The following is a 13,315-nucleotide window of genomic DNA, read 5'->3' on the forward strand; positions in this document are numbered from 1 at the left end:
GATGGATGGATGGATGGATGGATGGATGGATGGATGGATGGATGAATTTACTGGGTCTGACATTGAGAAAATGCACCTGAGGGCAGGCACCTTCTTAGGGTAGGAGAATCGCCAAGATTCTTCAAGAGAATCTGATACAAAGGCAACTTGTATCAGAAAAGAGCAAAAATTAATAATAAAGACTTCCCTGACAAGCAGCTTTAAGCCACATGAGGCACATTTTGTCTCTTCCTAATGCATCCCTCTGTCTGTCACTAGCTGGGCAAGAGCACCTGATGACCAAGAGCATGAACTGCTGTGTGGACACAGAGCCCAGTTATTCTGGACACCAGAGAGCTGCTTCACTGACCCAAACTCACAAAAATACCACCCAACATTAACTCAACAGCACGTATTTTCAAGCCCTTAAGCTACAAGATCCAGCCTAAGCTCTTTGAAGGAGAGAACATCTATAAGGGAGTAAAGGGCAGAGGAAAATCCTGCAGCCTCCAGAAGGTGAATCTATCAAAGGTAGAAGTGGAATAGAACTGCAGCTATTGCTTTCTGGTGGGCTTGTAGAATTTAGAAAGATATCCAGGTGACATCATATGATTTAAAAGTTAATTACACTGAGTGATATAGTAAAACAGCCCCAAGTGTTTATTTTAAAAGCTGCCTGTTTCCACAGCCCTTAGAAGGAATGCATGGGGCAGGGGGAAATCCAATAAAAACCTTCTGCGTGTTGCATTAAGAAGTAATCACACCATTAAATCATTCTGGTTCTGGAGCACCTCTAATACCCTAAAATCCTGGCAATTCTTTCCATACCAGGCTTGTTTCCATCGTTGTGCTGTCCTCCTTCCCAGAGCTGGCACGTTTTTCCTTTTAAGAACCCCAGGAGAGAGCTGCACAACCCGGCAGCCTTGGCCTCGTGCACTGGCTGTGCCAGAGGCTACACCTTTGCTGGAAGGCATCAGGTCCCTTCTGAGATGCCTTCTGAGCACTAATGGACTGGCTGGGCTGGCACCAGCCCTCTCACACGGCTGCTGGGATGGATGGGAATCAGCCTGGACACATCACTGAGCACGTGGTAAATGCTGACAAACCTTAGGAAAATCAGGAGAGCGGCTGGAATGTGAGGTGTGAGTAGGGAGGAGCAGAAGAACCTATGGGAAAAGACCTTTCATAAATTGAATGGTTGGGAGAACTACTTTTCTCCTTCAAAGACATTCTTTATGGAAAATAAAACTAAGAAATTGCCCAGGGAAGACTGAGGTACAGCAGCTTCTGCTGCTTCTTGGGAGGTCTCCCAGCACGGGCATTTCTCCTTCACAGGCAGAGATCTTTCCCAAGACCACGATGATGGAGAATTCTGTTTTACAGGACATTTATCCCATGTGCCTCAATCATCTGATCCCAAGAGCTGACTCTCTTCAGAGTCCATCACCTTTTCTTCTATGGGTTCAAAAATCTTCTATCACTTTTGGACTTCAGACCTCAAGATCTGTGAATTCCTAGCCAAACAGCCTCTCTATGCAGTGTAAATCCAGGTGACAAAGTATTTGAGCAAGAGCAGGAAGATGGAAGTCTCAAGAGTCTGAGGTGAGGTGAAAAGAAAGAAAAGAGGTTTCAGTATCATCAGTGTCACCAAAGGCTCTGAGTTATCTCGAAGGAATCGTGTCTAGGAAAGTTCCTCTGCATTCTGAGGAAAAGTCCACTTTTCCATAATTTGTCAGGTTAATAAATGGCTCCCTCTTCTCCCTACAGCCTCTCTTGTTACCAATTCTCTTGCAGTATCGCCAGAGCCTCCTTTCACTATTAATACCACTCACAGTGAAATGTAATTACCAGCTCTATCACAAAGCGTCAGGCACATTTATCCACTGTACACCCTCGCTGACTCCAGATCACATCAGTCACTGGTTGCCTTGTTCTGACAATGCTGTCCAAAGGAAAAAGTGTCTGCACAGGCTCCCAGCTAACTTGGGCTGCCTGAGTGGATCATGAAACTTGTTCTGGGGGCTCAAAATGGGTCCAATAGGCAAACACAAAAACAAGAAGCAAAAAAGAGACGCTGAAGTTAATAGAGACTCATAATTTAAATCCAAAAGAATGAACGATGATAGGCAGAGAGAAGTGTTTGGCTGGAGAATATGGATTAGTATGAGCTCTAGAAGGCAATACAAAATGATGGAGTGAAATTAACAGCTCCCTTCTCTAGGCTGACACAAGCAAAATCCCTCCTTTGCATTATGCTTCAGCTCTCCTCAGTATGTTTTGATTAAAACCGATACAAAAAAGCTCACTAACTGTCCCTTGCTCATGGCCTTCTTCTCCTGCCTCCTTCTTTACACCTCCTAGCAGCTGTTTCCACCAAGCACACGGGATACCAGAATTCACATTGCTCAGCCCTTTGTCATTTGGTGAAGCTGCAACTCTCACAAAGGGCAGGGACTCAGCCAGACGTATCAGCTTTAGCTTTATTTAAGAATCCTATTAGTTAGAAGAGAAAATAACATAAATTCTTACTGATATCCAACTGACTCTTCTATTAAGTGCTTCTAATTCCATGGGGCTAGAAGCAGCTTTTCCTGTCCTGTCTGAATATCAAATATGTGCTTTGAAGGTGGAACCTTCACTGTACTCAGTGTTCCTGGAGCTCACAGCCTATGTCGATAATGGGGAGCAGATAAAAGGTGAATTTTATTTACTGGTTGAGTGTTACCATGGGGCTATGAATACTGAAAGAGAATCTGAGAAATGCAATTCAGAGTACTGCTGACAAAATAAAACAAGAATTATCAGCATACTCGAAGAGGAAAGAAGTGGAACTGAAAGAGGATTAGTTATGTTAACTGCTTATCTGCCCCTGAGTCTTCCAGTGTTTAGACTGTTGTTGTCCAAAGCCAGCTAATGATCTGCACACCAGCACTTCCCCAGGCTGAGACAGGGAAGAGATGTCTGTGAGAAACCAAAGTATTTTAGACTTTTATTTGTGAGGAAAAAAAATGAAAACAGGAAAGGAGAGCTTGAAAAAACTTTCCTGTTCCAAAAAAACCTGAGGATTAAAGTGCTGCAGATGAGGAAGGAAATGAGGTAGGCGTCTTTCAATTAAAATAAAGCACAAGAGTGTGACCTGCTATGGTGTGTTTGTGCTAGGTACACATCCCAGCAACACCCCCAGCAAATCTCCGTGCTCCCAGGACCATCACAGAGCTTCCTGGAGCCTGGCTGAATCCAAGGTGCCTCTTTCCACCTGAATGGGCTCCTCAGTTTCAACCAAATGCAACTGGAGGGGGAGAGGAGAAGGAAACAGCTGAACTTCAAACCTTTCCCACGCTCTCACCGCTCTCGTGTCGCTTTCAATAATGATGAATTTGTGGATCATCTTCTTCTAATCTCACACAATAATGATGTTTCCTGCTTTGATTCAAGCCCTTTTAAGCGTGATGGTGGCAGATGGCAGGCTATTACACAGCATGGCCACACAGCAATGGGAGCAGGAAGGATTATCCTGCACAGAAATAGTGACTCTTCAAAAAGGTGAGGGCCCATGGAAGAGCTGTGGTTTTATTTTTACACCTAAATCACTTATTTGAATGCATTATGAATGCTGTAAATACACCCAATGGATATAACGAAAATACATTATTAATTGACACTCATTATTAATGAAGTTATAAATTCACAAGTGATGGAACCATGATGGTGTGAGGGAAAGGTCATGAATAATAACTGGAGATGAATAATATATGCACAGTTAGCTCACAGGATACTATGTTCATATGACTGTAGTGCCTCATGTTTATTTAACTCAGCAGTGCATTGACTTTTTATTCTCTGCTAAATAATAAGAGAACGAATTACAGGGACTATAATATCTATTAATTCAACATAACAAATCACAATGGACAGCTGATACTTCTGCAGGGGTGCTCCTGCATCTTAACTAATACTAAAATACTGGAGTCCTCCTCTCTTCTTCATTGTGCTCTTCCTCTATGACATCATGCTTTGCCTCATCCATCCACTGCTGGCACATGGAGAATGTCACACCTAGAAAGTCACAGCAGACCCAGAGATAAACTCATGACCAGCCCAAGTGGCACCTGAGGGTGACTATCAGTGGAGAAATGCCAAAATCTCTGGGTCATGTCCCAGTGTGGCAAGCAGCGGAAGGCAAGCTGTGTGCTGTGTGCACATACAGACAAATTTGTTTTGGTTCCATCTGTTAGGACTAATTTGTTAATTATTAAATAGATAATTTATCATCTCTGCTTGCTTGATCGGTGTTTATTACCCACGGTCTGAGGCAGAGAGTGCTGTGTGAATAAAGATGGGATTAATTAATTACGAAAAGTTCGGACGACTGCAGTGACTGCTTCCAGTCCCTATCTACTCCTGAACAGAAAGGAGGCTGGGGGATGGAAAAAGAATGAGGAATTCAAGCCTTTGAATGTCAGATTTCTTCCTTTCCTCACAAATTAACCGCTGCTGGATGATGAAAAGCAAACTCTCTCTCTTAAAGACTTCATTTCAGCACTTTCCAACTGAATTCTCTTGAAAAGCTCTGGATCCACCTACTGTGGGAATGACAAAGTGTGAGTAAGTGGTTCTCCAGGTCAGCATCACTGGGTCATCCCTGGCCCCATACAGAACAGTGTCACTGTCCCCTGGCCAGTGCCATCCAGGAGATGTGCAAACCACAGCCAAAGCACAGCAGGTCACCCACCTGGGGCCTGGGGACCCTGGCTCTGCCTTTCCTCTCTCAGCTGTTGATCCACTGGTGCCCATCCTCCTCTCCAGGTCCTCCCATACTGTAAAATTCACCGTTTTGAGAGGTTCCTTCAGCAGTTACTCCCTCCTCACTGCTTTGGTATTTGAAATCTGCTCTTGTCATTCCTTGAACAGAGTCTCAAGACCGGCAGAATAACCAAGAGGTCAAAACAAGTAGGAAGCAAGAAGCTTTCAGGAACATCCTGATACACTGAACCTTGCAACCCTCAGCTCCTATGGTAGAATGTGAAAGGAAATCCACCTACTCTCACTACTGAAAGGTGTTCACCAAGGTTCAAACAACAACACTTCATGAGGAATGTCAAGATAGAAAAAAAAAAAATTCTTCTGAAAAAGAAGAAAAGAAAAGAAAAGGAAGAAGTTGCCAGCCTATGTAACAGGCTACAGGTGAAATAAACACCAACCTGCCTAAAGATACAGGAAGGATCCTGAAATTCAGGGATGCTGAGCTGTAGGAAACAAGCAAACACAATTCATGTGCTATCAACTGATGCTACAAACACACAGGTAAGGGATAATTTCCAAGGAGCCCAGCATCCAACTCACCAGCTATTCAGTCTTCTGAAGGGAGACATCAAGGGAAATCAAAGGCAAGAGATAGTAAGTTATTTGATCAAAGACACTTCTAAGGTTAATGGACAGGCCACAAACAGCAATCATGCCTCCAGTCATGCAGTCAGAAAAATAGATACATCATGTTTGGTTTGTGCTAGCCAAAGATTCTCCCCACAGAACTCATTCAGCCAGTTCTTCAGGGATTTTCAGGTGAGCTTTTGGGTAACTGTTGCCCTGCTATGCCTCTGTGTCACTGCATATTCGCTCCTTCAATGCTCATGACCAGTTTAACAAGTATTTTGTACCAACTAAAGTTTTCTTGCTAAATAAATTAATTATGACAGAGTAAACAAAAACTTTTTTTAAAATGCATGTTTTGATGTGATTACATCTTTAATTGGCTGGTTTAACATTTGAAATTTGATTTAATTTTAAACTTGATTATCCTCACGGCAGGGTCAGGCTGCCAGAGACACAAAATGAGCACTGAAGCCTTTGGCACTCCCTACCCAGCTCCCAGTGGAACTCACTCTGTACTGCAGCATTCCTCCAGCCCCTTCCCTTTTTTATTATTCCTGTTTAAGAAAGGAAGATCAAATTCAGGCCAACAGCACACATATGTTTCCTAGCACTCCATTAGTAATTTTAAAATGAGATGGTGGCTCTGGAGCCCTGAGTATTAATCCCAGCTCTGACAGCTCTTTTCCCTAATTGTCTGAATGAAATCTCCACCCCACCCCAACTGTCCTTACCCATAAAATGAGCAAGGATAACGAGAAGCCAGAAAGGTATTCCAGGGAGTGGATAAATTATGTTTGAGAATTGCTTGAAAGGTGGATGCTAAGAGCTGGGATGAAGAAAGCCACTGCACTGTCAGTCCTGTGACAGAATCCACATGGCATGATGAGTCTGATGAGGTGACAACATCTCCAGCTGCCTCTGCAAAAACCAGCCTAGGGTGGGTTTGCACCCTGATCCCTACTGAAACACAGGAAAGCCATTTTCTTTCCAGCAGAATTACCAAGTTGTTAGTAAATGTTGCCGCAGATTTCTCCTTCCTGCTTCAAAAGAGCCTTTTGCACTATTCTGCTGCTCCCCAGCACCAGTATTTGTACCCTCAGGTGCTCTGCTCATCAGCACGATCCCTGATTTCTCATAGGTTCCCAAATTGTGGAGCTCAAAAGAACCGTAAGAATCAGCCAATCTAAAAACTGATGAAAGGCACAAGCTGGTGAATTAAGCAAAGCAGTTCCTGCATCAGGTTCATAATTACCAGCTGACTTAGAACATTTCTTGTACGAGAATATCCCATCTTCATTTAGACACTTCAAAGTGATGGCAAATCCCCTACGTACTGAGATAAATAGTTCCAATGGCTAATTACCCCTGTTGTAACAAAAGCATTTCCTTATTTCTAATCTTTTCTGGTTTCTACTTCCAGCATTTGATCTTGTTATGTTTTGTCCGATAGATTAAAGAGCTCTTCACTAGCCACAATCTCCTTCCCATATAGGAACTCAGACTATGATCAAGCTGCTTATTAACCTAGCCTTTGTTAAGTTAATTAGAAGGAAATTCTCCAGCCTCTCTAGTTTTAGATCTTGAGGTGAGGCAGAGGAAATAGAGACTGCTCACCAAGGATTTCCCCTGGTTTTAGAGAAAACAGGTTGAGATAATGTCTTGATAAAGTAGAGGCCCATGTACCACTTGTTTTATGCTGTGTGTCCCATTTTTATGTCACCTTTCCTGCCTCCTCTTGTCCTGGTTGATGCAGGAGGTGATGCTGGAGACTGATTTCAAGGTGAATTTGCACATGTTGAAGATCACTGACCCCCACCTCAAAAGAGACAGAAAGGGAGGGAAGCAAAGACTGAGATTCCAGGAGATTCTGCTGGAAGACCCAAAGGACTAACTCTGCATTTTTGTCAAGAGGCTGCTAGCTAAGCCAGCCCCTGTCATCTTTGAAGGCCCTTTACCAGCTTTTCTCTCTTCCCAAGGCTGCTTTGCTCTCTCCTGGCTCCTTGGCAAACGACCTACACAATCATCCCCTCCCCTAATGCCAATGGGAACTCTTGGACTACTTCTCCCCTCTCCTACTTTTCTCACACATGTTGTCTTCTCTTCACTGTCTTCTTTGCCAAACTGCCTCAAAGAGTGCTTTCTCCCTTCCCTTCCTCCTTTTGCTTCACATCTCCTCTGTGGGAGGACTCACAGGGCTGGTGCTCTCCTCTGCATCCATACAATCCCTCTTCTCAAATCCTGCTCTGAATAGGAGCTATTTTTCTGCTCCCTCAATGAAGATGTTTTTGGTTCCCAGCACTGGGAGCTTACATGAGCACAGCTCCTGTGTGAAATACTCCAAACCCAGACACACCACACCCTCTTTCTCCTTCTCCCTTGTAACACTCCTGTCCAAGTGCTCAGCCCTGCCGTGCTTCCTGCTGCCCTCCGAGCATCACTGTAAGCACCAACTCCAGGGAAAAACTGCTTTGCTACCAGTAGGATCTCTAAACATCATCTTTCTGACTCATTTGCTGGGAAGGGAAGATCGGAACAGCTGTGCTGTTGCCTCAAGACTGATTCCTCCATCCCCGCGCTGCTTTACAGTCACAGAAATATTCCTCCTCAAGAAGTATCTCATTCTGACTTATGCTAACCACTGGCTGACTTAATTTATCATTGATTGTCTCCTCTCTGAGAACCAGAGTGCTGCTGCAGATGCATTTTGATTTGCTTTGAGTGGTGAATTGAGGTTTCATGATGCTCGTGTCAGTGCTGAACAGCAGCATGCCAGTGCTGAGGGAGCACAGTGCTGTGGAGGAGACCAGTCAGCACCATGGTGGATATCTGGGGGCAAGCAGGGACAGAAATCCACCAACAAATCTAAAACTGGACCTACAAACCAAGAGGTGTTGGGTCATTGAACAGCATTGTGTCCCCATGAATGAGGTCTGAGGGAGAGAAGGAGGATCCACCTTGCCAGGGGAAAGGAGAAAACAGGAGACAGCAATTAAGCTGAGGGGGCTGGAAAGAGCTCACACTACTCCCCTGTTATCCCAATCTCATCTGTGGGAACAAGGCAGACTTGGGAAAAAAGGTTGGGGCCATCTTGGCATAAAGAAAAGCAGGGGGAAAATTGAGGAAAAATTGTCAGAAAACAATAGAGGATGAATGCAGAAAACACAATTCCTGCCCTTTATTTTCTCTACCATCTTCTGCAAAACAATGCCCTAAGGCAATGGTCAGGAAATGGGATTCAAACACTGCTCAGCTCATCTGTGGGGCAGGATCCAAGGGTACTCTCCATGGTTTTCTCTCCCTACAAGCAGTACCAACCCCAACACACTGCTCCCTCCTGATCTACTCAAGTGGTTTAATTAGAAGTTAGTTTAGTGAGGTGGGAAGGAACTAATGGCAAGCAGCAAGAATGAAATGAGCCATCCCAGGAGAAGAGTGGTGAGACAGGAGAGCTGGGCTCAGCCATACCATGAGGGGTGACACAACCCAGTGTCCCTAGACAGGGAAGACTCAAGTCCTCTCCTCAGAACAAGGATTAGCATGGTGGATCCTGGGCTGCTGGCAGCAGGACACAAAGCTGGGATGGTTTCTGTGGTTATGTATCTGCTCTTTAATAGGAACTAGATAAAGAGATAAAACCCTTCCTGAGAGAAACTACTGCTCAGTGTTAATGATTTTGTGTCACTTCTTGCCAGAACTCTGGGTGACAAAGTCTGGCCTGAGGACCTCTGGGTGAAAAAGTCAGGTCTCAATTGACTTGTATTCTGGCAGTGAATACTGTCTAGTGGTCTTCTGCCCACTTGCAAAAGACAACTTTTCCCATCCGTTGAGGCTGTGATTTATTAGTCCAGGGGTTGAAATTCAATAAAATGAGCTCCCCCATCATCACCTCCCAGCTATGTCTTGCTGCTCTGCTAATTTCACAAAGACAACCTGAGAAGACACCCAAAGCCCAGCCCCAGTGAGGCAGGAGGCTCTCAGTACACGTGTCTGTGTCACCAGTTTGTAATTGGCTGTTGTGGCACTTGGAAAGGCGGCTGAAGAGACAGAGACAGGTGCAGAACAAACTTGAAGTCTGTGCTGGTGGCTGTGTCAAAAACTCCTGGATCCAGAGTGAATGCAGGAAGCTGTTAAAAGAGTCAGCACATCTCCCACTGAGGCCTTTAGGCAATAGCAGCACAGGGACAAGAGAGAATCCAGCTCCTCAGAGTTGGTTTGGACCAGCTGTGAGGGTACCCTGGACATAAATTTTGATATATTAATGAGTCACAGCGGTCACATAACCAGCCATTCCATCATTTCTTCCTCTCTAGCAGCTCCTTCCGGAGATCTAATCTGGAGAATAAAATGCTGGAGAAGCCTCTCAAATGGCCATGTTTTACTGCTGTCAGTCTATCACTGGTTCCTCATGCCAAAGGGCCATGGGGGGAATAACCTCTTATCTCAGAGATCAAAGCCCTGCATTAATGATGGTAGCTGCCACTCATCCCGTGTCAGACCACCCAAGGAACCTGCTGCTCTCTCCAGCTCAAAGCCTGGTTTGTTTATAGCAGCAGCATTAATCTGGAGGATGGCTTTTCAGTACAGGCAGTTTTTATTATTTATTTAGTACTCAATATTTATTATTTATTTAGTGCCCAAAACGCAACAGGTCTTTGTGACAACATGACAGAGGCAGAGTCCATTCCTTGAAATGCCTTCAGGCTGATAAAAAGTCTAAGAGAAGATGAATGGGGCTGAATGGACAAGAATGGGCTTGAAGAGATAAAGCACTCAATTGCTCCTCACTACTCACACTCACAAAGCTATTTTGCACAGCTTTCTATATGCATGGAACACATGCAATGGGATGGCTCCTTTATTTGGATGCAAAATGAGGAATTAAGGGGAAAAAAGGAACAAGTGGCCTCCAAAGAGAATAAATAGGTGGAGGGATGGGAAGGATAAGGAGCCTGAAGTCTCTTCCAGGCTCTCCTTGAGGCACTTGACCATGTTAACAATATCCAATCCTCCTCTGGATCCAAGGCTCCCCATGCAAAGCCCATCTGGCTGCAGCACTTCGTGTTGGGCTGGCTGATACAAACATTTGCCAGCTCTTATCCAGCTTCTATGGAGCCATGTTATCTTTCTCTTTCCCATATCTCAAAGATAAAATATCAGGGAAGACTAGCTAGAGAACTACTGATCTGGCACAGCCTTCCCCAGGAAGCAATCCTTTGGACTCCATGGAAAGATGGACTTAGTCTGAAGCTCTCAAGACTTTTACATTTATGTGCTGAAAAGTGCTTCAGGAGAAATTCCTGAGTATCTTTCTCTATTTAACATGGGGTGACTGTCTTCAATCTGTAGATCAACAGACAGTGTACAAAGATTTAAGGTAAGGAGCAAGAGGAAACATCATTAGGATGTGATGTGGCATGTTAGCAAAGGCTAGCTAGGTAAACCTGACGATTTTTGACTTGACAATGATCAGAATCATTATTGCTTTTTTGCCAAGGAAATCTCCTCTTTGCAATGTAACTTGGTCCTCCCATATATCACTTCCCAGCAAGATTCCCATCACAGCTGCACATTCCAGATGAGAAGCTGGGGGAAATGGGATGCTTTTGACATCAGGAGAACCCATTCAGTGCAGCCACGCTGGAGCTGCTCTGCCTCTGCTCCAGATGTGTGCCAGTGCACTGACTGTCCACAAAGCACAGATCCAGCACAGAGAGAGGCTGCTGTGCACGAGCAGGAGCTCATCCAGAGAAGGTGTTACTTCTGCTGGCATTAGGAATGGTGCATGGAAAGCCATCTGCTAGGAAGGAGCACATGCCTGGCCTTGTGAGGATGCTCCCTCCTCTTTGCCACCGCTCTCATCACTGCTGGACTGGTTTCAGGCAGCTGCCTCGCACTGGTGCTGCTCTACAGGAGCATCAACAACCCATCATTGCCAGTCCCCTGCTCAGTGATGCTCATTCCTTCATTTGTTCAGGTTGCCAAATGTCTGCTGACCGTGCTGTCCTTCAGTCTGTACAGCTGCCTCCCACCCTGCCCTCTCCAGCCTGTCCTGACTCAGGGGACAAAGCCCAAGATCAACGATGTAAAGAGATCTGTGACCATGCTGTCACTGCCACCTCTCTGCCTCTCAGCTTGCAGATGGAAAGAGGCAGAGCAGGAAGAATAATGAAACAGAAAAGAAAGGCATTGCTTGCAGAAATTGTATTGCTTGTGCTCCAAACATTAAATACAACAGCCTACAGCACTCCCCTGGGGACCTACTCCAAATACACACACACAGACTTGGACATTTCCTGGATACAAGCTTCCCTGCCTGGGCTCATTTCAACTCTAACAAGTCCATTTCTTAAGAGAGAGACTGAGCTAACAGAAGGTAAGTTTGGAGGCTGCAGGCCTTAATGGGTTTGGGAAGAGCTAGGGGATTTCTAGTCCCCCAGAACCTCTTTACCAGCACAGCACCCTCTGCTCCCACAAAATAGCCAGTCTGTGCTTTGAAAGACCTTCTCCAGCATGAGAAGGGAAGCTGTGGCTGGGAATACACTCTCAACCCTACAGAAGAGGGAGTGGAACCAACACCGATGGTAGCACTTAACTAAGGATACCACAATGCCAGGAAAAACTGAGTGTTTAGCTCTCCAAGACAGCTACATGACCTTTCCTGTGTGACTGGAGATATTTAGCACTGCACAGTTTGGGTAAAGAGGGTTTGTAAAAAGGGAAAACAACAACAGAAATCCCAGTTGTCTACACTGACAAAAATGCACACAGAAGGTAAAAAGAGCAGCAGCAGATTTTCATGCCTTGATGGGAAGACTGCATTTAAATAACACAGAGGACCACATTTCCCCCTGGCTCCACAACGTTGCTTGTTGAAGGAAATCCGTGTGGTTAACCTGGAAGGGAGAACACATCTCTGTGATTTTCACTGAGCTAATGGGAACCATCAACCTGCTACCTGTAACTCGGAGGCCAGCATTCCCACCCATCCCAATATTTGCCTAATAAAAGGTCAGCCCATTATACGGCACCTATTTGCAAAATTAAGAGCCTCTCTCCAGCAGCTAAATGCTTGCTTTAGATTTGGAATTACTGTAATTAAAGTTACATTGTGCTCGGATTGGTGCCAATCACTGGGGAGCTCCAGGCGTGACCCGCGGCTCCTGGCACCGTGAGCCTGGGCGTCCCACTCCATTAGCTCCAGGGAATTAGCTGTCATTAACGAGGAGATGCACACTCCTTCGTGTTGTCAAACCGCAATCAAGCGGGTCACAGGTGAAGAATAAATACTTTCAGAACAAGCCCAATTACACCATTTACATTTCATTACAGAACCTGTTTAATCCACTGATGGGCTCCCAAAGTTCTTCTGCCTAATAAACAGCATTTCAGAGGAATTAATAGGCTCTGCAAAACATGCTAATTACACTCTTTTGCATTGCATTTGCAATATTGATTTTGAAGTTGCTACTTCCCACCCCCCCCCACCTCCCAACTCTCCTTTCCCAGCCCCAAAGCCTTAACTTTCAGCAAAGTACACTCAAACCAACCTAATTGCTTGTGAGTTTGGAAGCTAATGCATCTCTCTTGTCAAAGCTCAGTTCCAGCAAAGGCCAACATACAGGGAGGGATTTTCATGTCCTTAACTTGTGCAAGTTCCTTCAGACAACCACTGGAAACAGCTGCTGAATAGCAATTACAGGCAGAGAGCGAGCATCAGCAGAGACTTTGCCATAGCAACGAGCCTGGCTGGGCCCGCTCCCCAAAGACGCCTCCTCCTCCCAAAGACCAGAGCAGCAGAACAGGTACAATGACAACACAACCACCACGATCTCATTTTGATTTGAAACCCGAGCTGTTTGATGCTCTCCTAGGCACTGAACTGTTTAAAAAACAAAAGGAAAGTTTATTTTCAAATTGCGGGTCTCAGCTAAGCCGTTTGGAAGAGAGGAACAAATCAGCCGTG

At 45.1% G+C, this 13,315-nt stretch overlaps 1 protein-coding gene across 4 annotated transcripts in view; it reads right to left on the bottom strand.

Annotated features, from left to right (window-relative positions):
• MAD1L1 (mitotic arrest deficient 1 like 1) overlaps nt 1-13,315 on the bottom strand; it is a 346,255-nt gene that overhangs the window by 36,627 nt on the left and 296,313 nt on the right. The gene's annotated exons all lie outside the window — the stretch shown is intronic.

Source organism: Parus major, chromosome 14 (genome assembly GCF_001522545.3).
Source record: "Parus major isolate Abel chromosome 14, Parus_major1.1, whole genome shotgun sequence".
NCBI classification, from domain to species: Eukaryota; Metazoa; Chordata; class Aves; order Passeriformes; family Paridae; genus Parus; species Parus major.